General features: G+C 37.4%; 1 protein-coding gene across 4 annotated transcripts in view; it reads right to left on the bottom strand.

Moving 5' to 3' along the window:
* The window catches only part of STAG1 (stromal antigen 1), a 414,808-nt gene that overhangs the window by 321,351 nt on the left and 68,209 nt on the right, over positions 1-25,248 (bottom strand). The window contains exon 2 of one of the 4 annotated variants that reach the window (XM_011231800.3): positions 20,004-20,106. The exons of the other annotated variants lie outside the window; for them this stretch is intronic. The gene's annotated coding sequence lies outside the window, so the exon portion shown is untranslated. The remainder of the gene's footprint in view (positions 1-20,003; positions 20,107-25,248) is intronic. 4 annotated transcript variants of the gene reach the window in all.

Here is a 25,248-nt window from a genome sequence, read left to right as displayed (position 1 = left end):
GACGGCTGGCAGTGTTAGAAACACAAAGGACAGAGACGCGCCGGCCCTGGAAGTGAGGGCAGGGACGCCGGGTGTGGGGCGCACATCCCAGGAAGCTGCAGGGTTGAGCAGCACCAACAATAACAGAGTTAAAGTGGCCAGAACATCAGTGGAANATCAGTGGAGAACGATCCGCGATCCCTCTGTTCTGAGACAGAGGCTGAGATTCGGCCACTGCTGCTCTGACTCTCAGAAGAGGCACAGCAAACCGCCAGGGAAAGCCACCAGAGAACAAAAGCCTGGAAATACCGGCTCACAGCGTGCCCATCCCCATCCCCCCTTGCAGGGGACACGGAGACTCTACCCAAACAGGGTTGCCTGAGTATTGGCGCAGCAGGGCCCTCCCCCAGAAGGCAGGCTGAAAAATCAAGAAGCCCACATCCCGGGGCGCCTGGGTGGAGCAGTCATTAAGCGCCTGTCTTCGGCTTAGGGCGTGATCCTGGAGTTCCGGAAAGGAGTCCCTCATCGGGCTCCTCCGCTGGGAGCCTGCTTCTTCCTCTCCCACTCCCCTGCTTGTGTTCCCTCTCCTGCAGGTTGGCTCTCTGCCACATAAATAAATAACATCTTTAAAGAAGAAGCCCACATCCCTAAGATCCCTATAAAACAAGGGCACACGGCCTGGGACCCAGTCNTTGGGCTCTGGACAACCCTGCAATCTCTCTTCATCAGAATGACGAGAAGGAGAAGTCCCCCCCAGCAAAGAAAAGATAATGAGTCTGTGGCCTCTGCCACAGAATTGGCCTCGGCCACAGAATTAATACATATGGATGTAACCAAATTATCAGAAATGGAATTCAGAGTAACAATGCTCAAGATGATGAGTAGACTTGAAAAAAGTATTAGGGAAAATGTTACTGAGAATATAGAATCCCTAAGGGCAGAAATGAGAGCGAATTTGGCAGAAATTAAAAATTCTATGAGCCAAATGCAGACAAAACTAGAGGCTCTGACAGCCAGGGTTAACGAGGCAGAGGAACGTATTAGCGAATTGGAAGATGGGTTAGTAGAAGAAAAAAAGAAAATAGAAGATGGACTTAAAAAAATCCACGCCCACGACTGTAGGTTACAGGAGATTACTCAATGAAACAAANAGCTGGTCTTAAAAAAATCCACGCCCACGAATGTAGATTACGGGAGATTACTGACTCTATGAAACGATCCAATGTCAGAATCATCGGCATCCCTGAAGGGGTGGAGAAAAACAGAGGTCTAGAAGAGATATTTGAACAAATTGTAGCTGAAAACTTCCCTAATCTAGCAAGGGAAACAAGCATTCGTGTCCAAGAGGCAGAGAGGACCCCATCCAAGCTCAACCAGGACAAACCTACGCCACGGCATGTCATAGTGCAATTCGCAAATATTAGATCCAAGGATACAGTATTGAAAGCGGCCAGGGCAAAGAAATTTCTCACGTACCAAGGCAAAGGTATCAGGATTACGTCAGACCTGTCTACAGAGACCTGGAATGAGAGAAAGGCGGGGGGGGGCATTTTTAAAGCTCTTTCTGAGAAAAACATGCAGCCAAGGATCCTTTATCCAGCAAGGCTTTCATTCAGAATTCATGGAGAAATAAAGACCCTCCAAAATCGCCAATCATTAACCAATTTCGTAACCACGAAACCAGCCCTACAGGAGATATTAAGGGGGGCTCTATAAAGGTAAAAAGGCCCCAAGAGTGATACAGAGCAGCAAGTCACAACCGATACAAAGACTTTAAAGAGAAATGGCATCATTAAAATCATATCTCTCAATAATCAGTCTCAACGTTAATGGCCTGAATGCTCCCATAAAACGCCACAGGGTTGCAGATTGGATAAAAAGAAATGACCCATCCATTTCCTCTCTACAAGAGACTCATTTTGAACCCAAAGATGCATTCAGACTTAGAGTAAGGGGATGGAGTACCATCTTCCACGCAAATGGACCTCAAAAGAAAGCTGGAGTAGCAATTCTCATATCAGATAGACTGGATTTTAAACTAGAGGCCATAGAGAGAGACACAGAAGGGCACTATATTATTCTTAAAGGACGTATCCAACAAGTGGATATGACAATTATAAATATATATATGCCCCCACCAGGGGAGCAGCAAGATACACAAGCCAAAAATTAGAGACATATAGATAAAAATACATTAATAGTAGGGGACCTCAACACCGCCACTATCAGAAATAGAACACCCTGGCAAAAACTAAGCAAAGAATCAAAGGCTTCTATTCGACGAGTTGGACCACATAGATATATAGNAACACCCTGGCAAAAACTAAGCAAAGAATCAAAGGCTTCTATTCGACGAGTTGGACCACATAGATATATAGAGAACACTACAGCCCAGAACCAAAGAATACTCATTCTATTCTAATGCCCATGGAACATTCTCAAGAATAGACCATGTTCTGGGTCACAAAACAGGTCTCAACCGATACCAAAAGACTGAAATTATCCCCTGCATATTCTCAGACCAAAACGCTGTGAAATTGGAACTCAACCACAAGGAAAAATTTGGAAGAAACTCAGAGGCTAAGAAACATCCTGCTCAGGAATGACTCGATAAACCAGGAAATCAAAAATCAATTTAAACAATTTATGGAGACCAAGGAGAATGAAGACACAATGGTCCAAAACCTATGGGAAAGGACCAAAGGCAGTCCTAAGGGGAAAATACATAGCCATCCAAGCCTCATTCAAAAGAAGAGAAAAATCTAAAATGCAGTTTTTATATTCTCACCTCAAGAAGCTCGAACAGCAACAGAGGGACAGGCCTAATCCACTCACGAGGAAGCAGTTGACCAAGATAAGAGCAGAAATCAATGAATTGGAAACCAGAAGTACAGTACAGCAGAACAACAGGACTAGAAGCTGGTTCTCTGAGAGAATCAGTAAAACTGAAAGACCACTGGCAAGACTTATCCAAAAGAAAAGAGAATGGACCCAAAATATTAAAATTATGAATGAAAAAGGAGAGGTCATGAACAACACCAACGAAATTGGAAGGATAATTAGAAACTTTTATCAAGAGCTATATACCAATAAATTAAGCAATCTGGAAGAGATGGAGGCCTTCCTGGAAACCTATAAACTACCAAGACTGAAACAGGAAGAAACTGATTTCTTAAACAGGACAATTAATTATGAAGAGATTGAGTCAGTGATAAACAACCTTCCAAATAACAAAACTCCAGGCCGGGACGGTTTTCCTGGAGAATTCTACCAAACATTCAAAGAAGAAATAATACCTATTCTCCTAAAGCTATTTCAAAAAAATAGAAACAGAAGGAAGGCTACCAAACTCATTCTATGTGGCCAAATTACCTTGATCCCCAAACCAGGCAAAGACCCCCTCAAAAAGGAGAATTACAGACTGATTTCCCTAATGAATATGGACGCCAAAATCCTCAACAAGATCCTCGCTAATAGAATCCAACAGTACATTAAAAGGATTATCCATCATGACCAAGTGGGATTCATACCTGGGGTGCAAACGTGCTTCAACATTCGCAAATCGATCAGCATGATACATCATATCAACAACAAAAGTCTCAGGAACCATATGATCGTCTCAATTGATGCAGAAAAAGCATTTGACAAAATACAGCACCCTTTCCTGATTAAAACCCTTCAGAGTGTAGGAATAGAGGGTAAATTTCTCAATCTCATAAAAACCATCTATGAAAAGCCTACAGCAAATATGATTCTCAATGAGGAAAAGCTGGAAGCCTTTCCCTTAGGATCAGGAACACGACAAGGATGCCAACTCTCGCCACTATTGTTCAACAAAGTACTAGAAGTCCTTGCAACAGCAATCAGACAACAAAAAGGGATAAAGGGTATCGAAATCGGCAAAGAAGAAGTCGAACTGTCTCTCTTCGCAGATGACATGATACTCTATATGGAAAACCCAAAAGAATCGACTCCCAAACTATAAGAAGTTATAGAGCAATTCAGTAATGTGGCGGGATACAAAAATAAATGCTCAGAAATCAGATGCATTTCTATACACGAATAACGAGACTGAAGAAAGAGAAATTAGGGAATCCATCCCATTTACAATAGCACCAAAAACCATACGTTACCTTGGAATTAACCAGAGACGTACAGAACCTATATTCTAGAAACTATAAATCACTCTTGAAAGACATTGAGGAAGACACAAAAAGATGGAAAAATATTCCATGCTCATGGATCGGAAGAATTAACACAGTTAAAATGTCCATGCTACCCATAGCAATCTACACTTTCAATGCTATGCCGATCAAAATGCCGAGGACATTTTTCAAAGAACTGGAACAAATACTCCTTAAATTTCTATGGAAACAGAAAAGGCCCCGAATCTCCAAGGAACTGTTGAAAAGGAAAAACAAAGCTGGGGGCATCACAATGCCGGATTTCGAGCTGTACTACAAAGCTGTGATCACAAAGACAGCATGGTACTGGCACAAAAACAGACACATCGACCAATGGAACAGAATAGAGAACCCAGAAATGGACCCTCGGCTCTTTGGGCAACTAATCTTTGATAAAGCAGGAAAAAACATCCGGTGGAAAAAAGACAGTCTCTTCAATAAATGGTGCTGGGAAAATTGGACAGCTACATGCAAAAGAATGAAACTTGACCACTCTCTCACACCATACACAAAAATAAACTCCAAATGGATGAAAGACCTCAATGTGAGACAGGAATCCATCAAAATTCTAGAGGAGAACATAGGCAACAACTTCTATGACATCGGCCAGAGCAACCTTTTTCACGACACATCGCCAAAGGCAAGAGAAATAAAAGATAAAATGAACTTATGGGACTTCATCAAGATAAAAAGCTTCTGCACAGCCAAGGAAACAGTCGAAAAAACTAACAGGCAGCCCACAGAATGGGAGAATATATTTGCAGNGGATAAAAAGCTTCTGCACAGCCAAGGAAACAGTCGAAAAAACTAACAGGCAGCCCACAGAATGGGAGAATATATTTGCAGATGGCACTACAGATAAAAGACTGGTATCCAAGATCTACAAAGAACTTCTCAAACTCAATACACAAGAAACAAATAAACAAATCAAAAAATGGGCAGAAGATATGAACAGACACTTTTCCAACGAAGACATACATATGGCTAACAGACACACGAAAAAATGTTCAAAAACATTAGCCATCAGGGAAATTCAAATCAAAACCACACTGTGATACCACCTCATGCCAGTTAGAATGGCAAAAATAGACAAGGCAAGAAACAACAATTGCTGGAGAGGATGTGGAGAAAGGGGATCCCTCCTACATTGTTGGTGGGAATGCAAGTTGGTACAGCCACTCTGGAGAACAGTGTGGAGGTCCCTTAAAAAGTTAAAAATTGAGCTACCCTATGATCCAGCCATTGCACTACTGGGTGTTTACCCCAGACACAGACGTAGTGAAGAGAAGGGCCATATGCATCCCAATGTTCATAGCAGCATTTGTCCACAATAGCTAAATCGTGGAAGGAGCTGAGATGCCCTTCAACAGATGACTGGATTAAGAACATGTGGGTCCATATATACAATGGAATATTACTGAGCTATCAGAAAGAACGAGTTCTCAACATTTGCTGCAACATGGACGGCACTGGAGGAAATAATGCTAAGGGAAATAAATCAAGCAGAGAAAGACAATTATCATACGATTTTTCTCATCTATGGAACAGAAGAACTAGGATGATCGGTAGGGGAAGAAAGGGATAAACAAAGGGGAGGTAATCAGAAGGGGGAATGAAGCATGAGAGACTTTGGACTCTGAGAAACAAACTGAGGGCTTCAGAGGGGAGGGGGGTGGGGGAATGGGATAGACTGGTGATGGGTAGTAAGGTGGGCACGTATTGAGTGGTGCACTGGGTGTTACACGCAACTAATGAATCATCAAACTTTACATCAAAAACCAGGGATGTACTGTATGGTGACTAACATAATATAATAAAAAAAAAATTAAAAAAATAAATAAATAAAATACTTCAACAACAACAAGGAAAAAAAACATGACAATTTCAGATTGTGAGAAATGATATGAGGTGATAAAGTACTTTATTAAAGTAGGTCTTAGAAAGACTCTCTACGTGGGTAATAGTGGAGTGACCTGAAGGATGTGTAAGTGTAATGGCCAAAGTAGGAGGCTGGGGGAGTGATTATTCTTGACAATGAAGGTATTTGTTTACTTCAATAGTACGGCCACGTGGCAATGGTGCAGAGAGCTGACAATTTATTAGACATAACAACTTTGAAATTACATGATTCTTAACGAATTTTTTTTTAACTTAAAGGGAATCTTCTATCAAATTTTGGACATCTGGGGCACCTGGGTGGCTCAGGTCGTGACCCCAGGGTCCTGGGAGAGAGTCCTGCATCAGGCTCCCTGTTCCACGGGAGCCTGCTTCTCCTGCTACCTCTGCCTCTCATGAATAAAATCTTTTTTAAAAAATGTTTTGCACATCAAAATATTACACTTAATTTTTATATTATGCTATTTCACTGTGGATAATTTAAGTCTGTATAACCCATAATCATATTATGAAAGTTTGCTGATCGCAAACCATGAGTTCCAAAGGACACTAACTTAGTAATTGCAAGCTAAGTCAAGATAATGTATTGTTCTGATATGAAACTATAGAATATGAAGTAGTACATTTACTGTGAAGTAAATACTATGCTCACCATTAGGAGAAAATTAACCTAAGGGAGAAAAAAAAACCTTACAAGGAGATTGAAGCATTCCAATAGAAAGCTTCTCAGAATCCCACTGACTGTAAAATTGAGGGTACAGCAGAAAGTTAGGTGATGTGTATGTATGAAAGTCTCAGAACAATCATAACCATATACTTTCATCACTACTCACTGGAGCACCAGGCCTGCCAGCTGCCCCAGGCAATCATCTTGATTAAATATACTCCAGGGATGACTCTGGTCAGGTTTCTTCTCTTTATTTCTCTAGCATTCCCCACTGCCAAGCTTACTACTAGCCATGATAGTGACTCAGGGAGTTAGTGAAGGTACAAAAACTACTGTACTAAGTACAAAATTCTAGGATATTGTCATTATTGTAGCTTAATATAGTTTAACACAATGATTAGGTTTAATGCAGGCTGTTATATTTCCTTACCAGTTTACTAGATTCATTTCTTATGTCTCAGTTCTTACAAGCATGAAATATTTCCGTCACATGCTCTTATTAAACATTAAGTATTCCAGACTACAGAAAAACCCCTACTAAAATTCCATGTTTAAGTGTCTAGGAAAATTGATGTTTTACATTAAATTCCAAAACACTTAAGCATATTGAATGGCAAACCTGAATCATACTAAAGTCTCCCTTGATTTCACTGTTCAGAGGAACACTGCTATATCTCCCCACCCCCAAAAGGGCTATAAGGGATATTCTTCATGTGGAAGCAAGGTGTTACTTAGGACAATCTAGTGAAAAGGCTAAACATACGAAGGTTGGTTTTTTTGGTGCTAAAACCCACTATCTTTCTTCTCCAACTACCCTATCCACATGCTCTATTATAGGTAAAATGGTAAGTTTTGTTGTCTTCAGCCCCAATTTCCTGTACTATCATTCCCTTCTTCTGTTTCACTTACATCATCACCACATTTCCCTCTTCTTCCATATTTCTGTAGCTCTTTAACATTTCAACTGTAACATTCACAGAATGAAGCGATAAATCTTCAGAAGTCTCCTAGAACATTACTGACCATGGCTTTCTTGGCACCTATTTACCAAATTGCCCTGTTTTATATTCATATATGACTATTCTGAGCTTTATGGTAAGGCAAAGGTCTCAGACTTCTTCACATAGAAAAATCTTAGCAATCTCAAACACAGCTGAAAACTAGAACAAATATTATCTCACACTCTGAATTCTCTTAGTTAGCCATCATCTCTCCTAAACCATTATCATTCCCACCCTCTATCTGTATACCACCTTCTAATCTTCCTCACCGGTGTCATCTACTCACTTCCTGACCACACCTAGCACGGCTCTTCATGTTCTTTGAACATGTCTGCATCTTGGTCAGATTTCTGTCCTACCATATGTCCTACCACCATGGGAAACATTTATCTAAAACCCAAGTCTCAAGATTCCTGAACCTTATCAATTCTGAATATTTCACAGAGCCTTTGGACTTCATCTTTAAATTTTCACAGCTGAACACTTAACCAATCTGACCCCATCTTCCAATATTCACAACTTTCTTGTGCCCACATAATCCTTGTAACTGCTCAATTTCATACATTTCTAACGCTGTCTACTTGTCCCTTTGTCATGTCCTTTCCTTAGTAAGCATATATATGAATGATCTCCTAAACCACTTCCTCACCAACACGTTTTACTCCTGGGTTCTTCTGTAGGGCTTGTCATGTAAAAGTCTAAGCCTAAAATAACCCCACAAACTATCTTCTCTTAAACAACAGAGAGACTGAGAGGTGTTGGAAAAAAGATCACAGAGACACGAAAATTAATACTACTCTAAATTTTGATCTCCAATTTCAGGTGGAATCTTAACCCTTCTAAAGCAATCATTTTATTTGTCTATGATGGACTTCCTCTCCCAATCTCTTCAACAACTACTTCATATTTTCACTAATCTTAAGACCCTTTCCTATGGCCAACCTCCACCCTCCCTGAAGTTCATTAAAAAAAAAAAAAAATGAGGTCATTAGTTATGAACTATCTGCTCAACTTTTTGCCTCTCCCTCACTTATTCTTTGTCCTTCAATGTTATCACAGTAAGATATCCTTCCTCTTGTTCTTGCCCCATAACTCCATGTCAATATTTTATTTTCCAATACCTCTATCCCCAAGCCTACAAACAATTCAAGTGTCCCTTATCACTTAAACATAAAGACTGTAGCCCCCTATTGTTGTTGGTACCATACTCCCTGTTCTCCTTCCTAGAACGCAGATTTTCTCACTCCCTCCCCTAGTTTAAAAAAAAAAAATCTTGGGGCATGTGGGTGGCTCAGTCAGTTAAACATCCAACTCTTGATTTTGGCTCAGTTCATGAGATTGAGCCCCTCACCAGGCTCCATGCTGGGCAGGGAGCCGGCTTATGATTCTCCCTCTCCCTCTGCCCCAACCCTGCCCCCAGCTGGCGCTCTCTCTCAAAAAACAAAAAAACAAAGAAACAAAAAACGTTATAAAATAAAAAACTCTTATCTTACCTCTAATTAGCCGCTGAAACTACCTTTATAAGAAAATCACTAGGAAATATTTTATGATATTATAAAACCATTATTGATGCTTTTAATGCTTCTTAAAGTTACTATCTTTTACAGATACCAACTAAATTATTGGCAGATGAAATGATGTCATAGATTGCTTCAAATGAATAAAGAACTGGAAATGTATGCATGAAAAAATACTGAGTTTACAAATATTGAAGCTAGGTAATAGTTACATAGTGGTTCACTATACAATTCCATCTACTTTTGCACATGCTTGAAATTTTCTTTAATAAAAAGTGCATAATAATAAAAAACACAGATCTCTACCTATATCATAGTAACCCTTTGAACAAGACCATGGTTTGTCTTTACATTGTAAGATGTTTATTAAATTATAATTGATATACAATGTTATATTAGTTTCAAGTGTACAGCATATTCACTCATCAATTCTATTAATTACTTAATGCTCACCATGGTAAGTGTAGCCACCATAAAACGTTATTACAATATTATAGACTATATTTCCTATGCTGTACTTTTCATCTCTGTAACTCATTAATTGTTTTAAAGATTTATTTATTTGAGAGAGAGAAAGAGAGAGAGAAGCAGACTCCCCACTGAGTGCAGAGCCTGATGGGGCTCTATCCCAGGACCCAGGGATCATGACGTAAGAGGAAGGCAGACGCTTAACTGACTGAGCCACCCAGGCGCCCATAACTCATTTATTTTATAACTGGAATTTTGTACCTCTTAATCCCTTTTACCTAGTTCACCCATTTCCCCACCCATCTCCCTTCTGGCAACCACAGGTTCTCTATATTTAAGAATCTGCTTGTTTGTAGACCATAGTTTTTAAACACCATTGAAGTCACTAAGTCATCTAGGTTGGGGGAGCAGACCCCTCTCCCAACCTCAAACATTAAATGGGATGTGGATGTGACGAATACTTTAGGTATGTTAGGCAGTTAAAAAGGTTGTTAATGTGGGGCATCTGGCTGGCTCAGTTGGTGGAGCATGACACTCTTGATCCTGGGTTACAGAGTTCAAGCCCCACATTGGGTGTAGAGATTACTTTTTTTAAAAAGGTTGTTAATGCTAATTTTTAAAGCAGCTAAACTGCAAAATCTTTTCAGATATGATTTTACTATTACTGCTTCATATGTACATTTTCTTAGCTGCAAAATTAAGACTTTTGTCATGACATGCCATTAACTGAGCTTTTCTTCTGAATAGTACCTCACCTCCCTTCAAAAAAAAATTTAATAAAATTAAAATTTAAAATTATGTTTTTCCTTAGAATTATTCATCTCACCATCTTGTCAAACTGGAAAATCAGAAACCCTGAGATCAGCCTTGAATCCCTTGAATCTTGCCCACTTTACCAATAAAATGCACCTTAAATCTATCCCTTCTCCTCCTTAATCCTAGTCACACTGCACTAATAAAGGCTCCCAGTATCCCACAGTCTCTAGTCTTCTTGTTTCCCTCAATTCAATCCTCCATCCTATAACCTGACTAGATTTGAAAGATTAATTTAATCAACAAGATCCCTGTTTAAAATATTCCAAATAGCCCCCTATCACTTCTAGGATAAAATTCAGGTCCCTATGCACAGGAAGGAAAAATCTTAACAATCTGGCTCTTCCTAGCCTTACTTCCAATCTCTCCCTAACATTTTAATTTACGTCTCTGGTAATACCAAACAACTTGTACTTCACTGCAAGCACCTCTCTGTTTCATACCTTCATGCCTTTGCTCAAACTATTTCCTCCCTGAAACATTCTATTCACCATTGTGTATGTTAAATTGAAAAGAGTCCAGTTAGAGTTAATAAGAACTTCAGTAAGACAACCAATAAAATATAGAAAAATGAGTAAATTTCTATACAAAGAAAACATAATAAAAAATAAAGATTCCAAAGTTCATAGCAATACAAAAATTAAAAGTTATGTAAAAACTTAACAAAACATACACAGGATAAACATGAAAATAAAGTCAACTCTTCTGCAGTTTATTTTAAAAGACCTGACTAATGATTATCTCTGAATAGTAAAATTATAGACAACTTTTATTCCTTGCTTTTGCTTCTTTAAACTTACTATAAACATTACTTATGCGATAAGAATGAAATATATTTTTTGAAGATCTATATAGACCCTAATATAATTTATTAGGAATACATTACTATAACGTTATATATACATATACCTGCATACACACACCTCCTAGAGCCTAGCCAAACTGTGAAAGGCCTTCAACGTCAGTTCAGGAAACTTAAGACTTCATTTTGTCCAATGAAGCTATATTCTATAAATATTAATTTCAGGCAGGTTATAGGAAAGACTACAGGTATTAAAGCCTAGATATAAGAAAACCAATTATAAAGCAATTATGATAGTACTGCCAGGAGATGTGAAGAAACTCAACCATGGTGCTAGCAAGCAGGCAAAGAGAGGTTAAGTTCAAGAAACAATATAAAGACCAAACTGGTAACTCTTAGCAGTGAAATGGATGAGGTGGATCAAAAAGTGGCATTGAAAGCAATATATTTCAAATTCTACACATGACAGAATGGCAGAAGAACTCTGAGGAAGGGAAAAAAAAAAGGAAGTAGAATAAAGAATTGGGGAAGTAAGCACTCCCTCAGGAGAAGGGGTGAAGATAATAGACTCAGTCTTGGAAGAGGAAGTTAACAGTGGATCATTCAGTCAGAAATGTCCAACACAAAAATAATCTGGGTAGGAAGTCTGGAGTCCTGTACATTTATCAAGCCCAAACCTCAGTGCCGCATCTCCAAGGGCGCCTGAGGTACCTCCAAAAAATCCTGAGCTCTATGTAAACCAATGGGCATGGAACAAAGGAATCTACCACTTCAGAAGAAAAAGCAACACTGGAAGTCAGGTGAGTGAGTGATTTAGAACAAAGGAAAAATGACAAATAAGTATACCCCTGTTTAACCAGGAAAATATCACAGACAGAAGAAAGTTTCGGAAATTAAGGATCTTCTTGTGCCTAAAAGCAATAAAAGATCTTATCAAGGATTACGGTAAGATTAGACTTCATTAAAAATTAAATTTCTGCACATCAAAACAAACAAGCAAGCAAACACTAATTCAATCAATTCAAAAAAAAACAGCCGAAGTGTTAACATTTAAGTCGTAACTTATAGAAACGCTAACCAAAAAAAACTGATAAAAGGCAAAGATACAGAGGAAAAATAAAGCACTTATAGATATTTTTTTTAAAGATATTTATTTATTCGACAGAGATAGAGACAGCCAGCAAGAGAGGGAACACAAGCAGGGGGAGTGGGAGAGGAAGAAGCAGGCTCATGGCGGAGGAGCCTGACGTGGGGCTCGATCCCATAACGCCAGGATCACGCCCTGAGCTGAAGGCAGGCGCTTAACCGCTGTGCCACCCAGGCGCCCCTTATAGATATTTCTTGATTATCACTAATGAAATACAAAACATTTCATTATTGCTTAATCGCATTTCTTTGTTCTATAGTGAAGTTAAGCATTCTTCCCTCAAGAACACATTTTAAGTGGTATTAATGATGGCAAAATAAATGAGATTGGTATCCTACTATTTATGGTGTTTGATTCAGTGATTACTATTCTATCATTCTATCCTAAAATAAATAAATGCAAGCATATTTACATGTAGTACAGGTGTTTACCTGTCCGTAACTAGCAAAAAAACCCCAAAAAACAACAAAAAACCACTTTGAAAGAACCTAAGCCCTACAAATGGAGAGCATTTACTTATGAAGTATTTTTATATATCATTAAAAACAATATTTGTAGAAAATTAAACATGAAATGTTTATGATACATTATAGAAGGCAAACATGTAAAGGATGGCCTCTACTATATATGTTTTATATATGCTCATGTGCACAAAAAGATTGAAAAGGAAATGCACTAAAATGTTGACAGTGGCTATCTATGAATTACAGATTTATATGTGACTTCCTCTACTTTTCTTTATATTTCCTGATATTAAATATAAAATGAGAGATATTAAATATAAAATGGATAATTACATTAGGTAACAGAATAATCCAGTACTACCAGAACTGCCCAAGGCTGACCAAGACCTACAGTCGCCAAGCATTTAAAAAAAAAATTATTTTAAAAAATATTTCCAAAGGTCACAGTGATGATGAACTTAACAGATTTTAGTGTTTAGGTGTTTACTCAAACTGAGGGCTTCAGAGGGGAGGGGGGCTGGGGATTGGGATAGGCCGGTGACAGGTATTAAGAAGGGCACATATTGCATGGAGCACTGGGTGATATACGCAAATAATGAATCATGGAACACTGCATCAAAAACTGGGGATGTACTGTATGGTGACTAATATAAAAAAATAAAAATTATAAAAAAAAAATAGAGGTGTTTACTGAACTTCTGAAGTGTTCTATCAAAATAGAATTGAGGGTACTCTATCCTTATATATGTAGTCTATTACAAAAGTTTTTCTTTAATATTCCAAAGTATTTCCCTAATAAAGAAAATAATAAATCAAAGGTAATTAAGGGCGTTAGTAAGTGCTCATTAATTTTTTATCACCAGTTATTTTTGCTAATAAAATCAGAAAATCTAATAGAAGTGTACATACCAATAGCTATAACTTATTTAGTTATCAATTGCAACACTACCACCATAACCAATAATGTTTTAAAACCCAATATAAAATAGAAACAGCAGATACTCCAAATAAGCTACATGTCCTAGTCCTATTTCCTACACTTGCTGAACTAGCCAACTAGCCAGCTGACATGGGTTTTACAAAGTAAAATCAGTCTAAAGGATGTTAATTTACTATTTTAATGCATTTAATCTAAACTTTAAATTACATAATACAGTTTAATTACATTGATATTACTTACTGCCAAAATTAGTAAAACTGTCCTCATTCTAGTACCAGTTACAAAGGAGGTGGTAGATGCTGATGAAAACTCCATCATTTAACAAGAGAGATATTACTATGTCATTTTGCATGGCTCTATTAATTTTTACTATGGCAGTTCTCAATTAGACCTCATTTTACTTACTTTATAAGCCTCAAAATCCAAAGTACATACCACCACCCCCCTTTTCGCACCATTCACATACCCCTAAAGAGAGGCAGGTTCATGGGACAACCTTAAGAATTCACGTCAGAGCAAGACTCTAACTCACATAAGAAGAGTGAATTTAGACATGATTCCTGGTTTTACCATTCTCTCTGACCCTGCACAATTAACAACCTTCTCATGCCTCAATCTAATTAACTCCTCTGAGGTAGGTGGGTAGAATACAAAATGTAACTGATAGCTGTGATAGCGTTTCTATAAACAAAAGTAAAATGAAAAAACGTGACAGCACAAGCTTCTAACATTCTTCAAAGGGTTCAGAAAATTATTTTTTCCAAAAATTTGTCCTGTATCACCTTCATTATTCATAAAACTTTCAGTACAATTGTATAAAACAGTAATATAAGTGTTAAATTTTCATGTGCTTTTCAGTTAAACTTCAAGAGGTTTAAGGGGATTCCTTCAAAACCCTCTTTCATTTGCTCAATTCTCTTCTCAAACATATTAGACTCCATTAACAGCCAATCATGTAAGCTGAGCTGCAAGTGACCCGAGAGTTGCCATAGCAACAGCTGCTTTCCAAAATACGTGTTATGCATTTTAAAAGCTCTCACAGAGAGGATACCACATCTATCAATTAACAACCAAGGCTCAACATAGCATATTACCCAAATGAAACAAAAAACTCAACTACCTTAACAGGGCAACTACTTCATAACAAAAGGGATATTTGATGTTCCTGAACCAAATGCTATTGCAGTTGTAAATGTCAAAATCAAGCCTATAATTAATAGCACAGAATGACTGAATGCCATGTTTAGTAATGCACAAAACTGATACAGTAAAGAAGAATGATCAGAACTACACTCGGCAATGGACCATCAAGAGTAATGAATGAACGACCATATGCTGTAATAAACTGCCAAATTTTCATGCAGTTTTACTAATGAAAAAGTTGGCCCTAAATGTGGTAGACCAAAATGTTTTCAACATACATATGGCGTGTGTGTGTGTGCGTGCGCACACGCGTGTGTGTCAAACACACACTTCACAGGTAATGAAAAGATGTATAGGCAAATATTAAACAAAAAATTCTACTGTTTTCAAGAGAAATCATTATTTTAGCAATTTATCAGAGGAAAACATCTCTCTTCTTCCAAGATTATCCCGGGGAAATTCTTTCTTATAAAGGGATGGCACAGTTAGCCAGAGTTAACCAGTGAAGTCATTTGATCAGTGTGCAATTCTACAGTAAAAAACTTTCAAAAAAAACCCCTTGTCTCTGTAAAGTAACCTCAAAATCGATACCAAATGATTGTCCATAATTAAAGTGAAAAATAGTAAACAAAACTGATCAGTTTTGTAAAATCTATTTCTAAAACTATACTCAAACATCTAACTCATGTAAATAAACAATGCATAAAAAGTATTACTCAAAGTGTATGTAATTAGGAAAAAATTGCTACAAATAGTATTACTAGATAAAACATACTGAAATGGCTACTAACCTATGTAATACTCAAAACCTGGACAGGAAAATATTTTGACTAATAATGACTAATAAACTTCTTTTAAAGAAACTATAAATTACATGATATAAGATACTGTTTCTTAGATTTTTTAACTTTAAATTTTGTACAACTTCAAAGGAAGGATTAAAAAACTGAGTATTAACTACTCTTAACTAAAACAGAAATTCAGAAAATAAGGTATAACAAGGATGAAAGACAGAAATTGACTGAAAGGCTGCTAAGTGACAGAACTAGCAACAAGTCACCATAGCAATAACCAGGTGTGGCTCCTAAGACCTCTGAACAACCCTAGAAGGCCCAATGATTGAAGCACTTTCTAACCTAGATAATTCCTTTGTTCTAAATGCTAGTCCATATCTAGAATGTAAATACATAACACATTTCTCTTTTCCATATAAAAATCTCAACCTTTATTTCAACCCTGCATTCCTAATACTTACACAAACACTGAATTCAAATCCTCACAAAATGTTAATACTACTAACAGCTAAGTACAACTAAGTAATCTGCATGTGTTAAGTCATGGATATTCACAATATCCCTTATTACTCCCACTTTACAGATGGTGAAACTGAGGCACAGAAAACTTACCAAAGGTCATATAGCCAGTAAGTTGTAGGATCAATGTTCTAACCCACTTTGACTCTATATCCCTTACCTTTAACTATTATCCATGAAGCCCATGTAAGCGAATATGATTTGCAATCTCCAACGCTTCATCCCAACAAACGTGTTTCTCTAGTCACATCTCACCCTTTCTCTTAGTTTATTAGCTAACTCATTCTTAGTTATGGCAATATCCTAGCTTAATAATTCCAGCAAAACAAAAAAGAATTAGATTTTCTTAATGAAAATCAAGTAGGCCGAAAACAAAGGAACAACTAGCTCACGTATGAAGCCTAGTTAAAAAATATTCAAGAGGGGGACGCCTGGGTGGCGCAGTCGTTAAGCATCTGCCTTCAGCTCAGGGCGTGATCCCAGTGTTCAGGGATCGAGCCCCACCCACATCAGGCTCCTCTGCTGGTAGCCTGCTTCTTTCTCTCCCACTCCCCCTGCTTGTGTTCCCTCTCTCACTGGCTGTCTCTCTCTGTCAAATAAATAAATAAAATCTTTTAAAAAAAAAATGTTCAAGAGGATAAAATATATATGATTTTCTTTTTAAGCAAAAGGATATATATGTGTGTAGATGAGTATGGCTATGATGATGATATAGACAAATAACAATTATTAAATGCTTACTACATGATAAGCACTGTCCTAAGAGCTTTCTTCACATGCCCTAACATTTAATTCTCACATCCCTATGAAGTCCATACTGTTATCCTTGCTTTAGAATAAGCAAACAGTACAGAGAAATGAGGTAATTTGCCTAAAGGCAAAGAGCTAATAAGTGGCAGAACTGGAATTCAAAAAACCTCTGACAGCCTCACCAGAAACAGCCTCACTTAAATATGACCCAACCAATTAGTACCAGTGAAAAGGGGAATTAAAGATTTTACATCTAACTAGATATATGTAACACAGGTAGTCAAGATATTATAGCTGTTTCTAAAAATAATCATGGCTATGCATGTAGTATAGTAATAATAAGCTTTTAGAAAAATTGGAAAACACCAAAATATAACACTTGAGAACTGTTAAATAAACTATAGGACTTCAATTCAAGACAGCAGACTGAGCACACAAATGTGTCTCTTCTCTCACTCCCAGGTAACAACAAGAAGTTGTTTTGTTCTATTTTTGAACAAACTCAGAAAGAAAATAAATCAAATTATAAATGTATGGAAGAAAAAGCATTCTATCAACAGATCAGAAATTTTGGGTAACACCTTGAAAATACAACAAATGAGATCAGATTAAGAAAACGTGAGCAAAGGAAACTGCAATCAAGATAGCAATTTGGGTTTTCCCAACAAAGCCAAAGAGAGGTTCTAAGCTTAAAATATAATGAGCAAGAGGTGGGGGTGGGATTTCATCAAGAATATAACTAAATAAATCAGTAATTAAAGAGCTGCATTCCAACTGACTTAGTTAACCAGGCCTCTCCTCCTCTCCCTGCTTAAAAGAGAAAGAGCTGAGAGCAATGGCTGTCAGCCTCAGGATTAAGCCCAAGTACTAATCTAAAGTACTCTTCAAACTATAGGTTTGAAATAATTTTGGTGGGTACAACTAGCAATTTAATGATCTAGAATAGAACAGAAAATACAAAGTGAAAATATACACCATTTCATGAAAATTTGCTCAGTTTTGTATTTATAAATTCATATATATGTGTGTATTAAGTTAATGATGTAAAACATTAAACTATGGATCACAGTTTTTAAAGTTAGAAAGCTAATGCTCTAAAGTGTGCAATTCAGTGGCAGGCTCCTAGGGTGGATGTTGAGGGCTGAAAGAAAAGCGGAGCAGCACCTGAGACACTAAAGCACTCCCATTCTCCCAAATAAGCCATGATTAGTTTGACAATCATGGGTACCTAACAGCCTGCCTCCTCCTCAATCATACAAGCACTATTTCCCCACCTTTCTTTCCATTATTGACCTCCACGGAGTTTTGTTTTGTTTTTTTAAGACATTTAGTCCCCAAACATAACCTCCATGAAATTTTAGTACCACAGATACACTTTGTATCTGTTTACATACTGTATGTATATCTGTAGCTTATCCATAAAAAATTTATCCCCTCAACCAATTTTTACCCCTTTGAAAATGCATGTCTTAGAGTAAATAAAGAAACCTCCCACATGCCACAATCTAGAAAGAGACCTATGAATGAAACAAACCTGTAGCAAACTCACACGAGTCAGTTACCCTAAACTAACCAACTTAATCGTTCATGAGTATGCACAGACAACCAAGAATTACCAAATCTGAGGAAAAACAAAAGATGAAAAATCTACAAGGCTAAGAGAGGCTAAGCCGCGAAGATAAAGCTGCAAACTACAGAGGATTATTGCCAGGCCTTGACATCTTGTTTCCTAGCTGGTCTTTGAAATTACTAGAAACTTATGACTCCTCTTTTCTATCCTCTCCTTTTTAAACCAACTTGTCCATAACTGTCATCCAAAAGTTGTCCCACCATTGTATTTTCTGAGAAAAGTTTCTTTAGTTTCATAGGTAAATCCACAGATAGAAAGTTTCCTCCCTCGTTGATTTAGATAAAAGAATTGGGACTTAGGAGCTGATGAGATTTAGATGAGATTCTTAAACTTTGAATTGATACTGTAATAGGTTGAGACCTTTGGAGACCATGGGATGAAGTGAATATATTACATATGGATCACAGAAGCGTGAGGGAGGACTGTGGTAGGCAAGATGTTGGCCCCACCACGATCTTTACTCTCTGCTGTTACTCCTGTGTATGTCTCCTACATGGCAAAAGAGTTGGGAACTTAAAAATAGGGAGATTAGGGGCACCTGGGTGGCTCAGTCGGTTAAGTGGCTGCCTTCAGCTCAGGTCATGATCCCAGGGTCCTGGGATCGAGCCCCACATAGGACTCCTTGCTCAGTGGAGAGCCTGCTTCTCCCCTGCCTGCCACTCCCCCTGCTTGTGCTTGCTCTTTCCCTCTCTCTCTCTGTGTCAAATAAATAAAATCTTTAAAAAAACAACAACAACAAAAAAATAGGAAGATTATCATAAATCACACAGGTAAACCCAAATGTAGTCACATGAACCCTTTTTCAAAAGTAAAAGAGGAAGACAGAAGATGAAGGATCAGCAGAAGAGGCCGGAGAGATTTGAAGCTTAAGAGAAACTCAACCCTTCCTGGTTGGTTCAGGGATGAAGGGCACCATAAACCAAGAAATGTGAGTGGTCTCTAGAGCTGGGAATGACTCCCCTCCCCAGTTGACAGTGAACAAGGAAATGGGAGCTCAGTCTTACAACTTCTTAGAAATCAATTCTGCCAAACATGTGAATAATCAAGGAAAATTTCTCTCCTAAAGCTTTCAAAAATGAAATAGCCCTACCAACAGATTTGGGCCTGGTAAGACTTTACAGAGACACAGCCTAACCCACTGAATTTCTGGCATATGAACACTGAAAGATGCTAAGTTACTGTAATTTGTTACAATGGAAACAGAAAACTAATATAAAAATTGGGTTACACCAATTTTGCAATTCAAAAATCTTAATACAGACAGCTTAACTTATTCAAGATCACATTACCAGTAACTGTTGATGCTGGGATTCAACCCCAAGTAGTATGGCTTGTGTTCTTAACCCACTGAAGAAGACAACATGAACAAAAGGAACAGAAACAGCTGCGCATCTAGAACGAAATGTGAAAATTTTCCTTAGCAGAGCTAAAATACATGGAATTACATTCCTCCTATATAGTTTCAACCAAATCACTTGCTTCAAGACTAAATTATATTAAAGCAATTACAATATGGCAACCACTACTGTTGATCTTCAATTTTTAAAGTCAGTTTATAGTCAAAGTACAAATTACAGATATTAAATATAAACAAAGCCTTGACAAGGTAAAAATAACATCACTAGTTAAAAGATGTGGAGGAAAGGGGCGCCTGGGTAGCACAATCATTGAGCGTCTGCCTTCGGCTCAGGGCGTGATCCCTGCGTTCCGGGATTGAGTCCCACCTAGGGCTCCTCCGCTGGGAGCCTGCTTCTTCCTCTCCCACTCCCCCTGCTTCTGTTCCCTCTCTCACTGGCTGTCTCTGTCATGTCAAATAAATAAATAAAATCTTAAAAAAAAAAAAAAAGATGAGGAGGAAAAACAAAAGAAATGCTAGATATGCTAATCCCCTTATATTTCAGAAGAGTAAGAAAACAGATACTACCTAAATCTTTAGGAAATAATGATATAACTGAGAGTATGACATAGGTATAAAAATGAGGACTGGGAGAAAGAAGGTATTGCAATTTTCATTTTGTGCCTTTCTCTGCTTTTTTAAAACCATGAGCATTATCTATAACTCTTAAAAATATGTATTAAAAAAAACCCACCACATACACAATGGATGTGTGTCAGGTCAGGCTGTCTGGGAAGTAGAACCAAGATGGAGGCAGAAGTATAAGAACTTCTTTGTGAGAAATGCATATGAAGAATGAAAGAGAGACCTGCAATGCAGGTCTGATAATGGCGTTTAAGCCTCAGATCACTGCACCTCTGTCTGCCAGCCCAACAGGGGATTCGGGTGTAAAGACTGCCCACAGAGAAGTCCCAAGTTCAGTAGAAATGGCTACACCCTTAGTATGCTATGCTCAGTTACTGGCAAGCAGCTGCCCAGGGAGAATGTGGCATGGCTCAGTGCAGCACAAAAATCCCAAAGGCTCTCTAGCTGGAGTGTGTCAGCAAACGACATTCCTCAAGGCAGGTTTCCTTCCAGAAACACAGGTGCCAAAGAAGGGAATACTTTGCAGCCATTAAAAATATTTAGCAAAAATTTTCAACTATGCATCCTATAGGAAGCATAGAGTTCTTCAGAAGAGGTATCTCCAAGACAGACTCTTTGGGCTAGTGAAGAAAGCCAAAGACTGAGGCTCTGTATTTCCATGCTGCCTTCAACCAAAGCAGATCCACATTCATCTGTTTCATTTACTGCATTTCTCCCTAAGATCTGTTTGAACTGAGAATCATAATGCTAAAAAGAATCCAAAAATCATCTGTCACAAAAAGTAACTTTCTTTTTAAAGATTTTATTTATTTATTTGACAGAGATAGAGACAGCCAGCGAGAGAGGGAACACAAGCAGGGGGAGTGGGAGAGGAAGAAGCAGGCTCCCAGCGGAGGAGCCTGATGTGGGGCTCGAGCCCGTAACGCCGGGATCACGCCCTGAGCCGAAGGCAGACGCTTAACCGCTGTGCCACCCAGGCACCCCACAAAAAGTAACTTTTAAATGAAAAAATTAACAGACATGTTTAGAATTAACTTTTGTGTTTGTGTATAAGCCTGAGCCTACAACACACACCAAGAAGTTTAAAAGGATAAAAATCAAAATGTTTTAATGATGGCTACCTACTGGGGGAAAGAGTTTTGTGTGTTTGTTTTTGGTTTTTTTGCTTACTTATATTTTCTATACTATTTATAACTCACATGATGAGATTCTGGTAATTAGGAAAATTAAACTCTCTTAAAAATTTATATTTAAAAAAAAGGCCCTGAGACACTTGGGTTGCATGCTTGGTTAAGCCACTGACTCGGGTTTCAGCGGCAGTCATGATCTCAGTGTCCTGAGATCAAGCCCTTCATCAGGTTCCATGCTCAGTGTGGAGTCTGCTTGGGATTCTCTCTCCCTCTTCCTCTGTACCTCCCACTCATGCTCTCTAAAATAAATAAATAAATCTTTATATTACTTAATTAAAATTTTTAAAAGACCCTGAACTGACAAACTGATTCTTCTCAAAACTTCAAAGCTATATTACTACAGAAAATTACTTAGTTTCTTGTTAACCAGTAACAAAAAATATATATATTTACAAATCATAACATTTACTCCAAAGAGCACTCTCTTTGTTAAGACACAATATATGCCTTTATTCCATATAACATCTTTACATTTGACTAATGAAATCATGGCACTTAGCACAAAAATAACTAAAACATATCACATAATTTTCAGGAAATTTTCCATGATTTCTATATATAAATGTCAGCAATAATTTAGTCAAGTTATTCACTAATCATTTCAATATTATAGAATCATTCAAAATTACCAGCAACGTCTGTGGTTAAAAGCACATAATTACGTATTATCTCTTAGCTTTCCCAACCCTGTAGCCAAGAAAGCTTCTAGTATTACCATTTAATAAATGCAGAACTTGATGTATGAGGTCAAGGTCACCAAGAGAATAAGTGGCAAAGCCAGGGAAAAACACTGATCATAATTAAGTGATTTTTAGACGATACTGCAAAATTCACACATTCTACTAAGACCCTAATTTACCAGAACAAAAGTACATTCACTCTGAAGAGCTAAAAAAATTTCTCAATTTTTTTAATCAACCTGTATTTTCAAGAAAAATCATGCATTCCAATACATGTTGGCATAAATGTTAATAGTGAGGGGTTTCAATAATGGATGCATTTTCCAGCTCTTGGTGGATTTTTATGTTTTTGTTTCACATTTATAAAGACTATGCCAGAAACAACACAAAAACAAAGAAAACTTAACTTTTAATGAGATTTTTTTATCTTTAAAATAAATTACCAAAAAAATGTATATATACCATATAGCTAATACCTTTTCTCTTCCAGATGCTTTATATACCTATAACAGGCACTATATCTCATACTCTGTTTGGTTCGCAATACAGCCGACAGGAAATAAAGGCTAAAAGTTAATGTCTGGACCTAACATATCTCTAGATACTCCTTTGATAGCATTAAGAAGAATGTAAAGATAAAATGAAAAAGACTCTAAAAGTAGAAGGACTCTTTAGAAGGACTTTAAGGAAAAGTAATATACTGAAATGATGAACAGATATAAATTAACATATATAAATGAACTCACTGGTTTAAGTACAGAACCAAAAAGATAAAGGAATAAATTAACGTTCTCACCTGAGTGATTTACTTACAAGGTGCTACTAAGTTGCGCTGCTGAAACATGAGCTGACTCACATAACCCATTCACCAATAAAACACTTTCTTACAGTTTCACTCAAATAAATATTCAGAAATGCTTCTCTATTTTTTGTTGTTGTTTGGGTTGATTTTGTTGTTTGTTGTCAAGGATTCCCTTGAGCTGTAGCCGGTATTGTAAACAACACACATGTGTCCAATAAGAATAACAATGTCATGAGAATTCAGACTATCCCACAAAAATAAGACCTACAAACTGAAAATTACTGCTCCTGCTACGACGCATTAGTTAAGGTGGAAACAGCATTCTAAATGGATGTGTGTGTACATAAAGATTTGTGTGTGTTGACATGACAGAAGATCTTAAATTTAGGGAATGGGGGTTAAAAGGTAAATGATATACAGTGAAAAGTAAGACTGTTACAATCCCTGACCCCAAAGGCAAGTGGACCCACTGTGACCAATTTTGTATCTTTCCAGATGTATTACATGCCTCAACAGGGGTATATGTATATACTGGATGTACATTTTATAAACAATGCAATTCAGAGAAAGAAAAAGACCATAACAAAAGCTTGCTATTTTGTATTTTTGACATCCACACATATCCACTGAAAGTTCACAATGAAACATAGAAATTAACAAAGCATTGTCATCATGATGTAAAAATAAAAAACTAGAGAACTTGGAACAAGGTAAGCATTTAGCAAATGTACCAACCACTCCATCCCAACCCTAACCCACACACGCACACACACGCGTGCGCACGTGTGTGCCTATAGACCCACAAGCTAGTCACAAGAAGATATAAAGAGAATTAGTATAGCAGGTACACTTCAGATCTTGAAAATACAAGTATATTGTTAGACAAAGGTCATAGTAAAGAGGTGATCTAAACTGGTATTTCAGATACTAAGAAAAACAACAGACTGCACAGAGCATACCAACATGGAGTATTCAAGCTCATCAACCCAGAAGAAAGAAGATGGAAGAACATATGACCCCCAAAATCACAATATGATATTATCTACTCTTAAGAGTGGCTTCACCACTGTCATTACACTGTGAGCATTATCCTAATAGATGGTACATCCCAATGAAAAGATAGCTATTTTCTACCAAATTGGAAAGTGGAATAAGGAAGATAACAAGACAGAGGGTGACCTTAAAGACAGAGGGGTGAACCAGTTTACTCTTAAACTTCCAGAAACAGCAAAATTATATTTAGACCAGTTAAAGCTGCATAACTGGGTTGTCAGCAACGAGGGGAAAAATATCTCAAGAGTTAGTTAAGTACCAATGGATTAGACAATAAACAGATAAATACAATAACTGCGATAAATACACTGCATTTATTTATTTAATCTATTTATTATAAATAACTGCAACAAATGCAAAAAGATAAGATGCAATAAAACTAATACTAGCTTTCAAACAGACTAAATGACGGTTTACTGGAGATTCTCAGTCCTAACTAGTTTTTACCTTAAAATCTCTTCACCCTGTGATAAAGTTGAGTATGTACTGAGACCAGGATGAATACATATTTCCTTTCTTATTTTATATTTTATTTCAGAGAGGAAAAACAGGTACTAATTATAATACAAATAGCACACACAAGTGATAAGATCTGAAAAAAGCTGAAGGTTATATAAAGATGAGTTTAGGTTATCAGAAATGACTACTTGAAAACTGTAATATAATTGGGCCCAAGAGCCCTACAGAACGTTGTATGTATATGCTATAATGTCACTACCTCAATATTTCCATCTTTGACCATAATGAATATCTAGGAAGAGAGAAAAGTCTTCATTTCAAAGCCTACCCATTAGATGACACTGCTTCTTGGTCTCCAATTTTGTTGTC

The sequence above is a fragment of the Ailuropoda melanoleuca genome, chromosome 6 (assembly GCF_002007445.2).
Source record: "Ailuropoda melanoleuca isolate Jingjing chromosome 6, ASM200744v2, whole genome shotgun sequence".
In the NCBI taxonomy this organism is placed as follows: Eukaryota; Metazoa; Chordata; class Mammalia; order Carnivora; family Ursidae; genus Ailuropoda; species Ailuropoda melanoleuca.
Note: the sequence above shows the minus strand (reverse complement) of the source record. Positions and strands in the feature narration are given on the sequence as shown.